The following is an 18,056-nucleotide window of genomic DNA, read 5'->3' as shown; positions in this document are numbered from 1 at the left end:
TCGCCGGGCCTGGTGTCACTTTAAAGAAGTAGTCCAGTTACACCTTTGTTGGCTTATAACTTGGCTTCTGAATGTCCTAGAGAGATCAGATTTGTTTTAATGTACTCCAATCAACAGCCCCTACAACCACAGAAAAGAATGGAGTCATTAGCACTTATGGTTTGTAAATGGCACCCAGAATTATGTTGCACGAAGCACAATTTCACATCATTCTGGGTCCATTTGTGTGAAAACAAGGTCCAATCAGGCTGAAACGTTACAAGAAGGTAGAATCTATTGAATTGTAAGTGATCTGAATGTTTCATGATGATCGCACATTCCTATAAGGGATCAAACCATGTCCCAAAGGTCACCGGATCTGGTGTCAATTTAAAGAAGTAGTCCAGTTACACCTTTGTGGGCATATAACTTGGCTTCTGCATGTCCTAGAGAGATCAGGTTTGTTTTAGTGTACTCCAATCAACAGCCCCTACAACCACAAAAAGGAATGGAGTCATTAGCACTTATGGTTTTTAAATGGCACCCAGAATTATGTTGCACGAAGCACAATTTCACATCATTCTGGGTTCATTTGTGTGAAAACAAGGTCCAATCAGGCTGAAACGTTACAAGAAGGTAGAATCTATTGAGTTGTAAGTAATCTGAACGTTTCATGATGATAGCACTTTCCTAAGGGGGTCAAACCATGTCCCAAAGGTCACCGGATCTGGTGTCAATTTAAAGAAGTAGTCCAGTTACACCTTTGTGGGCTTATAACTTTGCTTCTGAATGTCCTAGAGAGATCAGGTTTGTTTTAGTGTACTCCAATCAACAGCCCATACAACCACAAAAAGGAATGGTGTCATTAGCACTTATGGTTTTTAAATGGCACCCAGAATTATGTTGCACGAAGCACAATTTCACATCATTCTGGGTTCATTTGTGTGAAAACAAGGTCCAATCAGGCTGAAACGTTACAAGAAGGTATAATCTATTGAGTTGTAAGTGATCTGAACGTTTCATGATGATCGCACATTCCTATAGGGGGTCAAACCATGTCCCAAAGGTCACCAGGCCTGGTGTCACTTTAAAGAAGTAGTCCAGTTACACATTTGTGGGCTTATAACTTGGCTTCTGAATGTCCTAGAGAGATCAGGTTTATTTTAGTGTACTCCAATTAACAGCCCCTACAACCACAAAAAGGAATGGAGCCATTAGCACTTATGGTTTTTAAATGGCACCCAGAATTATGTTGCACGAAGCACAATTTCACATCATTCTGGGTTCATTTGTGTGAAAACAAGGTCCAATCAGGCTCAAACGTTACAGGAAGGTAGAATCTACTGAGTTGTAAGTGATCTGAACGTTTCATGATGATCACACATTCCTAAGGGGGTCAAACCATGTCCCAAACGTCACCGGATCCGGTGTCAATTTAAAGAAGTAGTCCAGTTACACATTTGTGGGCTTATAACTTGGCTTCTGAATGTCCTAGAGAGATCAGGTTTGTTTTAGTGTACTCCAATCAACAGCCCCTACAACCACAAAAAGGAATGGAGTCATTAGCACTTATGGTTTGTAAATGGCACCCAGAATTATGTTGCACGAAGCACAATTTGACATCATTCTGGGTTCATTTGTGTGAAAACAAGGTCCAATCAGGCAGAAACATTACAGGAAGGTAGAATCTATTGAGTTGTAAGTGATCTGAACGTTTCATGATGATAGCACTTTCCTAAGGGGGTCAAACCATGTCCCAAAGGTCACCGGATCTGGTGTCAATTTAAAGAAGCAGTCCAGTTACACCTTTGTGGGCTTATAACTTGGCTTCTGAATGTCCTAGAGAGATCAGGTTTGTTTTAGTGTACTCCAATCAACAGCCCCTACAACCACAAAAAGGAATGGAGTCATTAGCACTTATGGTTTGTAAATGGCACCCAGAATTATGTTGCACGAAGCACAATTTCACATCATTCTGGGTCCATTTGTGTGAAAACAAGGTCCAATCAGGCTGAAACGTTACAAGAAGGTAGAATCTATTGAGTTGTAAGTGATCTGAACGTTTCATGATGATTACACATTCCTATAGGGGGTCAAACCATGTCCCAAAGGTCACCGGGCTTCGTGTCACTTTAAAGAAGTAGTCCAGTTACACCTTTGTGGGCTTATAACTTGGCTTCTGAATATCCTAGAGAGGTCAGGTTTGTTTTAGAGTACTCCAATTAACAGCCCCTACAACCACAAAAAGGAATGGAGCCATTAGCACTTATGGTTTTTAAATGGCATGCAGAATTATGTTGCACGAAGCACAATTTCACATCATTCTGGGTCCATTTGTGTGAAAACAAGGTCCAATCAGGCTGAAACGTTACAAGAAGGTAGAATCTATTGAGTTGTAAGTGATCTGAACGTTTCATGATGATCGCACATTCCTATAGGGGGTAAAACCATGTCCCAAAGGTCACCAGGCCTGGTGTCACTTTAAAGAAGTAGTCCAGTTACACATTTGTGGGCTTATAACTTTGCTTCTGAATGTCCTAGAGAGATCAGGTTTGTTTTAGTGTACTCCAATCAACAGCCCATACGACCACAAAAAGGAATGGTGTCATTAGCACTTATGGTTTTTAAATGGCACCCAGAATTATGTTGCACGAAGCACAATTTCACATCATTCTGGGTTCATTTGTGTGAAAACAAGGTCCAATCAGGCAGAAACGTTACAGGAAGGTAGAATCTATTGAGTTGTAAGTGATCTGAACGTTTCATGATGATAGCACTTTCCTAAGGGGGTCAAACCATGTCCCAAAGGTCACCGGATCTGGTGTCAATTTAAAGAAGTAGTCCAGTTACACCTTTGTGGGCTTATAACTTGGCTACTGAATATCCTAGAGAGGTCAGGTTTGTTTTAGAGTACTCCAAGTAACAGCCCCCATTACCACAAAAAGGAATGGAGTCATTAGCACTTATGGTTTTTAAATGGCACCCAGAATTATGTTGCACGAAGCACAATTTCACATCATTCTGGGTTCATTTGTGTGAAAACAAGGTCCAATCAGGCTGAAACGTTACAAGAAGGTAGAATCTATTGAGTTGTAAGTGATCTGAACGTTTCATGATGATCGCACATTCCTATAGGGGGTCAAACCATGTCCCAAAGGTCACCAGGCCTGGTGTCACTTTAAAGAAGTAGTCCAGTTACACATTTGTGGGCTTATAACTTGGCTTCTGAATGTCCTAGAGAGATCAGGTTTATTTTAGTGTACTCCAATTAACAGCCCCTACAACCACAAAAAGGAATGGAGCCATTAGCACTTATGGTTTTTAAATGGCACCCAGAATTATGTTGCACGAAGCACAATTTCACATCATTCTGGGTTCATTTGTGTGAAAACAAGGTCCAATCAGGCTGAAACGTTACAGGAAGGTAGAATCTACTGAGTTGTAAGTGATCTGAACGTTTCATGATGATCGCACATTCCTAAGGGGGTCAAACCATGTCCCAAACGTCACCGGATCCGGTGTCAATTTAAAGAAGTAGTCCAGTTACACATTTGTGGGCTTATAACTTGGCTTCTGAATGTCCTAGAGAGATCAGGTTTGTTTTAGTGTACTCCAATCAACAGCCCCTACAACCACAAAAAGGAATGGAGTCATTAGCACTTATGGTTTGTAAATGGCACCCAGAATTATGTTGCACGAAGCACAATTTGACATCATTCTGGGTTCATTTGTGTGAAAACAAGGTCCAATCAGGCAGAAACGTTACAGGAAGTTAGAATCTATTGAGTTGTAAGTGATCTGAACGTTTCATGATGATAGCACTTTCCTAAGGGGGTCAAACCATGTCCCAAAGGTCACCGGATCTGGTGTCAATTTAAAGAAGCAGTCCAGTTACACCTTTGTGGGCTTATAACTTGGCTTCTGAATGTACTAGAGAGATCAGGTTTGTTTTAGTGTACTCCAATCAACAGCCCCTACAACCACAAAAAGGAATGGAGTCATTAGCACTTATGGTTTGTAAATGGCACCCAGAATTATGTTGCACGAAGCACAATTTCACATCATTCTGGGTCCATTTGTGTGAAAACAAGGTCCAATCAGGCTGAAACGTTACAGGAAGGTAGAATCTATTTAGTTGTAAGTGATCTGAACGTTTCATGATGATAGCACTGTCCTAAGGGGGTCAAACCATGTCCCAAACGTCACCGGATCTGGTGTCAATTTAAAGAAGTAGTCCAGTTACACATTTGTGGGCCTATAACTTGGCTTCTGAATGTCCTAGAGAGATCAGGTTTGTTTTAGTGTACTCCAATCAACAGCCCCTACAACCACAAAAAGGAATGGAGTCATTAGCACTTATGGTTTGTAAATGGCACCCAGAATTATGTTGCACGAAGCACAATTTCACATCATTCTGGGTCAATTTGTGTGAAAACAAGGTCCAATCAGGCTGAAACGTTACAAGAAGGTAGAATCTATTGAGTTGTAAGTGATCTGAACGTTTCATGATGATTACACATTCCTATAGGGGGTCAAACCATGTCCCAAAGGTCACCGGGCTTCGTGTCACTTTAAAGAAGTAGTCCAGTTACACCTTTGTGGGCTTATAACTTGGCTTCTGAATATCCTAGAGAGGTCAGGTTTGTTTTAGAGTACTCCAATTAACAGCCCCTACAACCACAAAAAGGAATGGAGCCATTAGCACTTATGGTTTTTAAATGGCACGCAGAATTATGTTGCACGAAGCATAATTTCACATCATTCTGGGTCCATTTGTGTGAAAACAAGGTCCAATCAGGCTGAAACGTTACAAGAAGGTAGAATCTATTGAGTTGTAAGTGATCTGAACGTTTCATGATGATCGCACATTCCTATAGGGGGTAAAACCATGTCCCAAAGGTCACCAGGCCTGGTGTCACTTTAAAGAAGTAGTCCAGTTACACATTTGTGGGCTTATAACTTGGCTTCTGAATGTCCTAGAGAGATCAGGTTTGTTTAAGTGTACTCCAATCAACAGCCCCTACAACCACAAAAAGGAATGGAGTCATTAGCACTTATGGTTTGTAAATGGCACCCAGAATTATGTTGCACGAAGCACAATTTCACATCATTCTGGGTTCATTTGTGTGAAAACAAGGTCCAATCAGCTGAAACGTTACAAGAAGGTAGAATCTATTGAGTTGTAAGTGATCTGAACGTTTCATGATGATAACACTTTCCTAAGGGGGTCAAACCATGTCCCAAAGGTCACCGGATCTGGTATCAATTTAAAGAAGTAGTCCAGTTACACCTTTGTGGACTTATAACTTGGCTTCTGAATATCCTAGAGAGGTCAGGTTTATTTTAGAGTACTCCAATTAACAGCCCCCATTACCACAAAAAGGAATGGAGTCATTAGCACTTATGGTTTTTAAATGGCACCCAGAATTATGTTGCACGAAGCACAATTTCACATCATTCTGGGTTCATTTGTGTGAAAACAAGGTCCAATCAGGCTGAAACGTTACAAGAAGGTAGAATCTATTGAGTTGTAAGTGATCTGAACGTTTCATGATGATCGCACATTCCTATAGGTGGTCAAACCATGTCCCAAAGGTCACCGGGCTTGGTGTCTCTTTAAATAAGTAGTCCAGTTACACCTTTGTGGGCTTATAACTTGGCTTCTGAATGTCCTAGAGAGATCAGGTTTATTTTAGTGTACTCCAATTAACAGCCCCTACAACCACAAAAAGGAATGGAGCCATTAGCACTTATGGTTTTTAAATGGCACCCAGAATTATGTTGCACGAAGCACAATTTCACATCATTCTGGGTTCATTTGTGTGAAAACAAGGTCCAATCAGGCTGAAACGTTACAGGAAGGTATAATCTATTGAGTTGTAAGTGATCTGAACGTTTCATGATGATCGCACATTCTTATAAGGGGTCAAACCATGTCCCAAAGGTCACCGGATCTGGTGTCAATTTAAAGAAGTAGTCCAGTTACACATTTGTGGGCTTATAACTTGGCTTCTGCATGTCCTAGAGAGATCAGGTTTGTTTTAGTGTACTCCAATCAACAGCCCCTACAACCACAAAAAGGAATGGAGTAATTAGCACTTATGGTTTTTAAATGGCACCCAGAATTATGTTGCACGAAGCACAATTTCACATCATTCTGGGTTCATTTGTGTGAAAACAAGGTCCAATCATGCTGAAACGTTACAAGAAGGTAGAATCCATTGAGTTGTAAGTGATCTGAACATTTCATGATTATCGCACATTCCTATAGGGGCTCAAACCATGTCCCATAGGTCGCCGGGCCTGGTGTCACTTTAAAGAAGTAGTCCAGTTACACCTTTGTTGGCTTATAACTTGGCTTCTGAATGTCCTAGAGAGATCAGGTTTGTTTTAATGTACTCCAATCAACAGCCCCTACAACCACAGAAAGGAATGGAGTCATTAGCACTTATGGTTTGTAAATGGCACCCAGAATTATGTTGCACGAAGCACAATTTCACATCATTCTGGGTCCATTTGTGTGAAAACAAGGTCCAATCAGGCTGAAACGTTACAAGAAGGTAGAATCTACTGAGTTGTAAGTGATCTGAACGTTTCATGATGATCGCACATTCCTATAGGGGGTCAAACCATGTCCCAAAGGTAACCAGGCCTGGTGTCAACTTTAAAGAAGTAGACCAGTTACACATTTGTGGGCTTATAACTTGGCTTCTGAATGTCCTAGAGAGATCAGGTTTGTTTTAGTGTACTCCAATCAACAGCCCCTACAACCACAAAAAGGAATGGGGTCATTAGCACTTATGGTTTTTGAATGGCACCCAGAATTATGTTGCACAAAGCACAATTTCACATCATTCTGGGTTCATTTGTGTGAAAACAAGGTCCAATCAGGCAGAAACGTTACAGGAAGGTAGAATCTATTGAGTTGTACGTGATCTGAACGTTTCATGATGATAGCACTTTCCTAAGGGGGTCAAATCATGTCCCAAAGGTCACCGGATCTGGTATCAATTTAAAGAAGTAGTCCAGTTACACCTTTGTGGACTTATAACTTGGCTTCTGAATATCCTAGAGAGGTCAGGTTTATTTTAGAGTACTCCAATTAACAGCCCCCATTACCACAAAAAGGAATGGAGTCATTAGCACTTATGGTTTTTAAATGGCACCCAGAATTATGTTGCACGAAGCACAATTTCACATCATTCTGGGTTCATTTGTGTGAAAACAAGGTCCAATCAGGCTGAAACGTTACAAGAAGGTAGAATCTATTGAGTTGTAAGTGATCTGAACGTTTCATGATGATCGCACATTCCTATAGGGGGTCAAACCATGTCCCAAAGGTCACCGGGCTTGGTGTCACTTTAAATAAGTAGTCCAGTTACACATTTGTGGGCTTATAACTTGGCTTCTGCATGTCCTAGAGAGATCAGGTTTGTTTTAGTGTACTCCAATCAACAGCCCCTACAACCACAGAAAGGAATGGAGTCATTAGCACTTATGGTTTTTAAATGGCACCCAGATTTATGTTGCACGAAGCACAATTTCACATCATTCTGGGTTCATTTGTGTGAAAACAAGGTCCAATCAGGCTGAAACGTTACAAGAAGGTAGAATCTACTGAGTTGTAAGTGATCTGAACGTTTCATGATGATCGCACATTCCTATAGGGGGTCAAACCATGTCCCAAAGGTAACCAGGCCTGGTGTCAACTTTAAAGAAGTAGACCAGTTACACATTTGTGGGCTTATAACTTGGCTTCTGAATGTCCTAGAGAGATCAGGTTTGTTTTAGTGTACTCCAATCAACAACCCCTACAACCACAAAAAGGAATGGAGTCATTAGCACTTATGGTTTTTAAATGGCACCCAGATTTATGTTGCACGAAGCACAATTTCACATCATTCTGGGTTCATTTGTGTGAAAACAAGGTCCAATCAGGCTGAAACCTTACAGGAAGGTAAAATTTATTGAGTTGTAAGTGATCTGAACGTTTCATGATGATAGCACATTCCTTTAGGGGGTCAAACCATGTCCCAAAGGTCACCGGATCTGGTGTCAATTTAAAGAAGTAGTCCAGTTACACCTTTGTGGGCTTATAACTTGGCTTCTGAATATCCTAGAGAGGTCAGGTTTGTTTTATAGTACTCCATTTAACAGCCCCCATTACCACAAAAAGGATTGGAGTCATTAGCACTTATGGTTTTTAAATGGCACCCAGAATTATGTTGCACGAAGCACAATTTCACATCATTCTAGGTTCATTTGTGTGAAAACAAGGTCCAATCAGGCTGAAACGTTACAAGAAGGTAGAATCTATTGAGTTGTAAGTGATCTGAACGTTTCATGATGATCGCACATTCCTATAGGGGGTCAAACCATGTCCCAAAGGTCACCAGGCCTGGTGTCGTTTTAAAGAAGTAGTCCAGTTACACCTTTGTGGGCTTATAACTTGGCTTTTGAATGTCCTAGAGAGATCAAGTTTGTTTTAATGTACTCCAATCAACAGCCCCTACAACCACAAAAAGGAATGGAGTCATTAGCACTTATGGTTTGTAAATGGCACCCAGAATTATGTTGCACGAAGCACAATTTCACATCATTCTGGGTCCATTTGTTTGAAAACAAGGTCCAATCAGGCTGAAACATTACAAGAAGGTAGAATCTCTTGAGTTTTAAGTGATCTGAACGTTTCATGATGATCGCACATTCCTATAGGTGGTCAAACCATGTCCCAAAGGTCACCAGGCCTGGTGTCACTTTAAAGAAGTAGTCCAGTTACACCTTTGTTGCTTATAACTTGGCTTCTGAATGTCCTAGAGAGATCAGGTTTGTTTTAATGTACTCCAATCAACAGCCCCTACAACCACAAAAAGGAATGGAGTCATTAGCACTTATGGTTTTTAAATGGCACCCAGAATTATGTTGCACGAAGCACAATTTCACATCATTCTGGGTTCATTTGTGTAAAAACAAGGTCCAATCAGGCTGAAACGTTACAAGAAGGTAGAATCTATTGAGTTGTAAGTGATCTGAACGTTTCATGATGATCGCCCATTCCTATAGGGGGTCAAACCATGTCCCAAAGGTCAACAGGCCTGGTGTCACTTTAAAGAAGTAGTCCAGGTATACATTTGTGGGCTTATAACTTGGCTTCTGAATGTCCTAGAGAGATCAGGTTTGTTTTAGAGTACTCCAATCCACAGCCCGTACAACCACAAAAAGCAATGGAGTCATTAGCACTTATGGTTTGTAAATGGCACCCAGAATTATGTTGCACGAAGCACAATTTCACATCATTCTGGGTCCATTTGTGTGAAAACAAGGTCCAATCAGGCTGAAACGTTACAAGAAGGTAGAATCTATTGAGTTGTAAGTGATCTGAACGTTTCATGATGATCGCACATTCCTATAGGGGGTCAAACCATGTCCCAAAGGTCACCGGGCTTGGTGTCACTTTAAATAAGTAGTCCAGTTACACATTTGTGGGCTTATAACTTGGCTTCTGAATGTCCTAGAGAGATCAGGTTTATTTTAGTGTACTCCAATTAACAGCCCCTACAACCACAAAAAGGAATGGAGCCATTAGCACTTATGGTTTTTAAATGGCACCCAGAATTATGTTGCACGAAGCACAATTTCACATCATTCTGGGTTCATTTGTGTGAAAACAAGGTCCAATCAGGCTGAAACGTTACAGGAAGGTAGAATCTATTGAGTTGTAAGTGATCTGAACGTTTCATGATGATCGCACATTCCTATAAGGGGTCAAACCATGTCCCAAAGGTCACCGGATCTGGTGTCAATTTAAAGAAGTAGTCCAGTTACACATTTGTGGGCTTATAACTTGGCTTCTGCATGTCCTAGAGAGATCAGGTTTGTTTTAGTGTACTCCAATCAACAGCCCCTACAACCACAGAAAGGAATGGAGTCATTAGCACTTATGGTTTGTAAATGGCACCCAGAATTATGTTGCACGAAGCACAATTTCACATCATTCTGGGTCCATTTGTGTGAAAACAAGGTCCAATCAGGCTGAAACGTTACAAGAAGGTAGAATCTACTGAGTTGTAAGTGATCTGAACGTTTCATGATGATCGCATATTCCTATAGGGGGTCAAACCATGTCCCAAAGGTAACCAGGCCTGGTGTCAACTTTAAAGAAGTAGACCAGTTACATATTTGTGGGCTTATAACTTGGCTTCTGAATGTCCTAGAGAGATCAGGTTTGTTTTAGTGTACTCCAATCAACAGCCCCTAAAACCACAAAAAGGAATGGAGTCATTAGCACTTATGGTTTTTGAATGGCACCCAGAATTATGTTGCACGAAGCACAATTTCACATCATTCTGGGTTCATTTGTGTGAAAACAAGGTCCAATCAGGCAGAAACGTTACAGGAAGGTAGAATCTATTGAGTTGTACGTGATCTGAATGTTTCATGATGATAGCACTTTCCTAAGGGGGTCAAACCATGTCCCAAAGGTCACCGGATCTGGTATCAATTTAAAGAAGTAGTCCAGTTACACCTTTGTGGACTTATAACTTGGCTTCTGAATATCCTAGAGAGGTCAGGTTTATTTTAGAGTACTCCAATTAACAGCCCCCATTACCACAAAAAGGAATGGAGTCATTAGCACTTATGGTTTTTAAATGGCACCCAGAATTATGTTGCACGAAGCACAATTTCACATCATTCTGGGTTCATTTGTGTGAAAACAAGGTCCAATCAGGCTGAAACGTTACAAGAAGGTAGAATCTATTGAGTTGTAAGTGATCTGAACGTTTCATGATGATCGCACATTCCTATAGGGGGTCAAACCATGTCCCAAAGGTCACCGGGCTTGGTGTCACTTTAAATAAGTAGTCCAGTTACATCTTTGTGCGCTTATAACTTGGCTTCTGAATGTCCTAGAGAGATCAGGTTTATTTTAGTGTACTCCAATTAACAGTCCCTACAACCACAAAAAGGAATGGAGCCATTAGCACTTATGGTTTTTAAATGGCACCCAGAATTATGTTGCACGAAGCACAATTTCACATCATTCTGGGTTCATTTGTGTGAAAAAAAGGTCCAATCAGGCTGAAACTTTACAGGAAGGTAGAATCTATTGAGTTGTAAGTGATCTGAACGTTTCATGATGATCGCACATTCCTATAAGGGGTCAAACCATGTCCCAAAGGTCACCGGATCTGGTGTCAATTTAAAGAAGTAGTCCAGTTACACATTTGTGGGCTTATAACTTGGCTTCTGCATGTCCTAGAGAGATCAGGTTTGTTTTAGTGTACTCCAATCAACAGCCCCTACAACCACAAAAAGGAATGGAGTAATTAGCACTTATGGTTTTTAAATGGCACCCAGAATTATGTTGCACGAAGCACAATTTCACATCATTTTGGGTTCATTTGTGTGAAAACAAGGTCCAATCATGCTGAAACGTTACAAGAAGGTAGAATCCATTGAGTTGTAAGTGATCTGAACATTTCATGATGATAGCACTTTCCTAAGGGGGTCAAACCATGTCCCAAAGGTCACCGGATCTGGTGTCAATTTAAAGAAGTAGTCCAGTTACACATTTGTGGGCTTATAACTTGGCTTCTGAATGTCCTAGAGAGATCAGGTTTATTTTAGTGTACTCCAATCAACAGCCCCTACAACCACAAAAAGGAATGGAGTCATTAGCACTTATGGTTTGTAAATGGCACCCAGAATTATGTTGCACGAAGCACTATTTCACATCATTCTGGGTCCATTTGTGTGAAAACAAGGTCCAATCAGGCTGAAACGTTCAGGAAGGTAGAATCTATTGAGTTGTAAGTGATCTGAACGTTTCATGATGATAGCACTTTCCTAAGGGGGTCAAACCATGTCCCAAAGGTCACCGGATCTGGTGTCAATTTAAAGAAGTAGTCCAGTTACACATGTGTGGGCTTATAACTTGGCTTCTGAATGTCCTAGAGAGATCAAGTTTATTTTAGTGTACTCCAATCAACAGCCCCTACAACCAAAAAAAGGAATGGAGTCATTAGCACTTATGGTTTGTAAATGGCACCCAGAATTATGTTGCACGAAGCACTATTTCACATCATTCTGGGTCCATTTGTGTGAAAACAAGGTCCAATCAGGCTGAAACGTTACAAGAAGGTAGAATCTATTGAGTTGTAAGTGATCTGAACATTTCATGATGATAGCACTTTCCTAAGGGGGTCAAACCATGTCCCAAAGGTCACCGGATCTGGTGTCAATTTAAAGAAGTAGTCCAGTTACACCTTTGTGGGCTTATAACTTGGCTTCTGAATGTCCTAGAGAGGTTAGGTTTGTTTTAGTGTACTCCAATCTACAGCCCCTACAACCACAAAAAGGAATGGAGTCATTAGCACTTATGGTTTGTAAATGGCACCCAGAATTATGTTGCACGAAGCACTATTTCACATCATTCTGGGTCCATTTGTGTGAAAACAAGGTCCAATCAGGCTGAAACGTTACAGGAAGGTAGAATCTATTGAGTTGTAAGTGATCTGAACGTTTCATGATGATAGCACTTTCCTAAGGGGGTCAAACCATGTCCCAAAGGTCACCGGATCTGGTGTCAATTTAAAGAAGTTGTCCAGTTACACATTTGTGGGCTTATAACTTGGCTTCTGAATGTCCTAGAGCGATCAGGTTTGTTTTAGTGTACTCCAATCAACAGCCCCTACAACCACAAAAAGGAATGGAGTCATTAGCACTTATGGCTTTTAAATGGCACCCAGAATTATGTTGCACGAAGCACAATTTCACATCATTCTGGGTTCATTTGTGTGAAAACAAGGTCCAATCAGGCTGAAACGTTACATGAAGGTAGAATCTATTGAGTTGTAAGTGATCTGAAGGTTTCATTATGATAGCACTTTCCTAAGGGGGTCAAACCATGTCTCAAAGGTCACCGGATCTGGTGTCAATTTAAAGAAGTAGTCCAGTTACACATTTGTGGGCTTATAACTTGGCTTCTGAATGTCCTAGAGCGATCAGGTTTGTTTTAGTGTACTCCAATCAACAGCCCCTAGAACCACAAAAAGGAATGGAGACATTAGCACTTATGGTTTTTAAATGGCACCCAGAATTATGTTGCACGAAGCACAATTTCACATCATTCTGGATTCATTTGTGTCAAAACAAGGTCCAATCAGGCTGAAATGTTACAGGAAGGTAGAATCTATTGAGTTGTAAGTGATCTGAACGTTTCATGATGATAGCACTTTCCTAAGGGGGTCAAACCATGTCCCAAAGGTCACTGGATATGGTGTCTAAAGAAGTAGTCCAGTTACACATTTGTGGGCTTATAACTTGGCTTCTGAATGTCCTAGAGAGATCAGGTTTGTTTTAGTATACTCAAATCAACAGCCCCTACAACCACAAAAAGGAATGGAGTCATTAGCACTTATGGTTTTTAAATGGCACCCAGAATTATGTTGCACGAAGCACAATTTCACATCATTCTGGGTTCATTTGTGTGAAAACAAGGTCCAATCAGGCTGAAACGTTACAGGAAGGTACAATCTATTGAGTTGTAAGTGATCTGAACGTTTCTTGATGATAGCACTTTCCTAAGGGGGTCAAACAATGTCCCAAAGGTCACCGGATCTGGTGTCAATTTAAAGAAGTAGTCCAGTTACACATTTGTGGGCTTATAACTTGGCTTCTGAATGTCCAAGAGCGATCAGGTTTGCTTTAGTGTACTCCAATCAACAGCCCCTACAACCACAAAAAGGAATGGAGTCATTAGCACTTATGGTTTGTAAATGGCACCCAGAATTATGTTGCACGAAGCACAATTTCACATCATGTTGGGTTCATTTGTGTGAAAACAAGGTCCAATCAGGCTGAAACAATACAGGAAGGTAGAATCTATTGAGTTGTAAGAAATCTGAACGTTTCATGATGATCGCACTTTCCTAAGGGGGTCAAACCATGTCCCAAAGGTCACCGGATCTGGTGTCACTTTAAAGAAGTAGTCCAGTTACACATTTGTGGGCTGATAACTTGGCTTCTGAATGTCCTAGAGAGGTTAGGTTTGTTTTAGTGTACTCCAATCAACAGCCCCTACAACCACAAAAAGGATTGGAGTCATTAACACTTATGGTTTTTAAATGGCACCCAGAATTATGTTGCACGAAGCACAATTTCACATCATTCTGGGTTCATTTGTGTCAAAACAAGGTCCAATAAGGCTGAAACGTTACAGGAAGGTAGAATCTATTGAGTTGTAAGTGATCTGAACGTTTCATGATGATAGCACTTTCCAAAGGGGGTCAAACCATGTCCCAAAGGTCACCGGATCTGGTGTCTAAAGAAGTAGTCCAGTTACACATTTGTGGGCTTATAACTTGGCTTCTGAATGTCCTAGAGAGATCAGGTTTGTTTTAGTATACTCCAATCAACAGCCCCTACAACCACAAAAAGGAATGGCGTCATTAGCACTTATGGTTTTTAAATGGCACCCAGAATTATGTTGCACGAAGCACAATTTCACATCATTCTGGGTTCATTTGTGTGAAAACAAGGTCCATTCAGGCTGAAACGTTACAGGAAGGTAGAATCTATTGAGTTGTAAGTGATCTGAACGTTTCATGATGATAGCACTTTCCTAAGGGGGTCAAACAATGTCCCAAAGGTCACCGGATCTGGTGTCAATTTAAAGAAGTAGTCCAGTTACACATTTGTGGGCTTATAACTTGGCTTCTGAATGTCCTAGAGAGGTCAGGGTTGTTTTAGTGTACTCCAATCAACAGCCCCTACAACCACAAAAAGGAATGGAGTCATTAGCACTTATGGTTTGTAAATGGCACCCAGAACTATGTTGCACGAAGCACAATTTCACATCATTCTGGGTCCATTTGTGTGAAAACAAGGTCCAATCAGGCTGAAACGTTACAGGAAGGTAGAATCAGTTGTAAGTGATCTGAACGTTTCATGATGATAGCATTTTCCTAAGGGGGTCACACCATGTCCCAAAGGTCACCGGATCTGGTGTCAATTTAAAGATGTAGTCCAGTTACACATTTGTGGGCTTATAACTTGGCTTCTGAATGTCCTAGAGAGATCAGGTTTGTTTTAGTGTACTCCAATCAACAGCCCCTACAACCACAAAAAGGAATGGAGTCATTAGCACTTATGGTTTTTAAATGGCACCCAGAATTATGTTGCACGAAGCACAATTTCACATCATTCTGGGTTCATTTGTGTGAAAACAAGGTCCAATCAGGCTGAAACGTTACAGGAAGCTAGAATCTATTGAGTTGTAAGTGATCTGAACGTTTCATGATGATAGCACTTTCCTAAGGGGGTCAAACCATGTCCCAAAGATCACCGGATCTGGTGTCAATTTAAAGAAGTAGTCCAGTTACACCTTTGTGGGCTTATAACTTGGCTTCTGAATGTCCTAGAGAGGTTAGGTTTGTTTTAGTGTACTCCAATCAACAGCCCCTACAACCACAAAAAGGAATGGAGTCATTAGCACTTATGGTTTGTAAATGGCACCCAGAATTATGTTGCACGAAGCACAATTTCACATCATTCTGGGTCCATTTGTGTGAAAACAAGGTCCAATCGGGCTGAAACGTTACAAGAAGGTAGAATCTATTGAGTTGTAAGTGATCTGAACGTTTCATGATGATAGCACTTTCCTAAGGGGGTCAAACCATGTCCCAAAGGTCACCGGATCTGGTGTCAATTTAAAGAAGTAGTCCAGTTACACATTTGTGGGCTTATAACTTGGCTTCTGAATGTCCTAGAGAGATCAGGTTTGTTTTAGTGTACTCCAATCAACAGCCCCTACAACCACAAAAAGGAATGGAGTCATTAGCACTTATGGTTTGTAAATGGCACCCAGAATTATGTTGCACGAAGCACAATTTCACTTCATTCTGGGTCCATTTGTGTGAAAACAAGGTCCAATCAGGCTGAAACGCTACAAGAAGGTAGAATCTATTGAGATGTAAGTGATCTGAACGTTTCAAGATGATAGCACATTCCTATAGGGGGTAAAACCATGTCCCAAAGGTCACCGGGCCTGGTGTCACTTTAAAGAAGTAGTCCAGTTACATCTTTGTGGGCTTATAACTTGGCTTCTGAATGTCCTAGAGAGGTTAGGTTCGTTTTAGTGTACTCCAATCAACAGCCCCTACAACCACAAAAAGGAATGGAGTCATTAGCACTTATGGTTTGTAAATGGCACCCAGAATTATGTTGCACGAAGCACAATTTCACTTCATTCTGGGTCCATTTGTGTGAAAACAAGGTCCAATCAGGCTGAAACGTTACAAGAAGGTAGAATCTATTGAGTTGTAAGTGATCTGAACGTTTCATGATGATCGCACATTCCTATAGGGGGTCAAACCATGTCCCAAAGGTCACCGGGCCTGGTGTCACTTTAAAGAAGTAGTCCAGTTACACATTTGTGGGCTTATAACTTGCCTTCTGAATGTCCTAGAGAGATCAGGTTTGTTTTAGTGTACTCCAATCAACAGCCCCTACAACCACAAAAAGGAATGGAGTCATTAGCACTTATGGTTTGTAAATGGCACCCAGAATTATGTTGCACGAAGCACAATTTCACATCATTCTGGGTTCATTTGTGTGAAAACAAGGTCCAATCAGGCTGAAACTTTACAATAAGGTAGAATCTATTGAGTTGTAAGTGATCTGAACGTTTCATGATGATCGCACATTCCTATAGGGGGTCAAACCATGTCCCAAAGGTCACCGGGCCTGGTGTCACTTTAAAGAAGTAGTCCAGTTACACCTTTGTGGGCTTATAACTTGGCTTCTGAATTTCCTAGAGAGGTCAGGTTTGTTTTAGTGTACTCCAATCAACAGCCCCTACAACCACAAAAAGGAATGGAGTCATTAGCACTTATGGTTTGTAAATGGCACCCAGAATTATGTTGCACGAAGCACAATTTCACATCATTCTGGGTCCATTTGTGTGAAAACAAGGTCCAATCAGGCTGAAACGCTACAAGAAGGTAGAATCTATTGAGTTGTAAGTGATCTGAACGTTTCAAGATGATCGCACATTCCTATAGGGGGTCAAACCATGTCCCAAAGGTCACCGGGCCTGGTGTCACTTTAAAGAAGTAGTCCAGTTACATATTTGTGGGCTTATAACTTGGCTTCTGAATGTCCTAGAGAGATCAGGTTTGTTTTAATGTACTCCAATCAACAGCCCCTACAACCACAAAAAGGAATGGAGTCATTAGCACTTATGGTTTGTAAATGGCACCCAGAATTATGTTGCACGAAGCACTATTTCACATCATTCTGGGTTCATTTGTGTGAAAACAAGGTCCAATCAGGCTGAAACGTTACAGGAAGGTAGAATCTATTGAGTTGTAAGTGATCTGAACGTTTCATGATGATAGCACTTTCCTAAGGGGGTCAAACCATGTCCCAAAGGTCACCGGATCTGGTGTCAATTTAAAGAAGTAGTCCAGTTACACATTTGTGGGCTTATAACTTGGCTTCTGAATGTCCTAGAGAGGTTAGGTTCGTTTTAGTGTACACCAATCAACAGCCCCTACAACCACAAAAAGGAATGGAGTCATTAGCACTTATGGTTTGTAAACGGCACCCAGAATTATGTTGCACGAAGCACAATTTCACTTCATTCTGGGTCCATTTGTGTGAAAACAAGGTCCAATCAGGCTGAAACGCTACAAGAAGGTAGAATCTATTGAGTTGTAAGTGATCTGAACGTTTCAAGATGATCGCACATTCCTATAGGGGGTAAAACCATGTCCCAAAGGTCACCGGGCCTGGTGTCACTTTAAAGAAGTAGTCCAGTTACATCTTTGTGGGCTTATAACTTGGCTTCTGAATGTCCTAGAGAGGTTAGGTTTGTTTTAGTGTACTCCAATCAACAGCCCCTACAACCACAAAAAGGAATGGAGTCATTAGCACTTATGGTTTGTAAATGGCACCCAGAATTATGTTGCACGAAGCACAATTTCACATCATTCTGGGTTCATTTGTGTGAAAACAAGGTCCAATCAGGCTGAAACGTTACAAGAAGGTAGAATCTATTGAGTTGTAAGTGATCT

The sequence above is a fragment of the Nothobranchius furzeri genome, chromosome 6 (genome assembly GCF_043380555.1).
Source record: "Nothobranchius furzeri strain GRZ-AD chromosome 6, NfurGRZ-RIMD1, whole genome shotgun sequence".
NCBI lineage: Eukaryota > Metazoa > Chordata > Actinopteri > Cyprinodontiformes > Nothobranchiidae > Nothobranchius > Nothobranchius furzeri.
Note: the sequence above shows the minus strand (reverse complement) of the source record.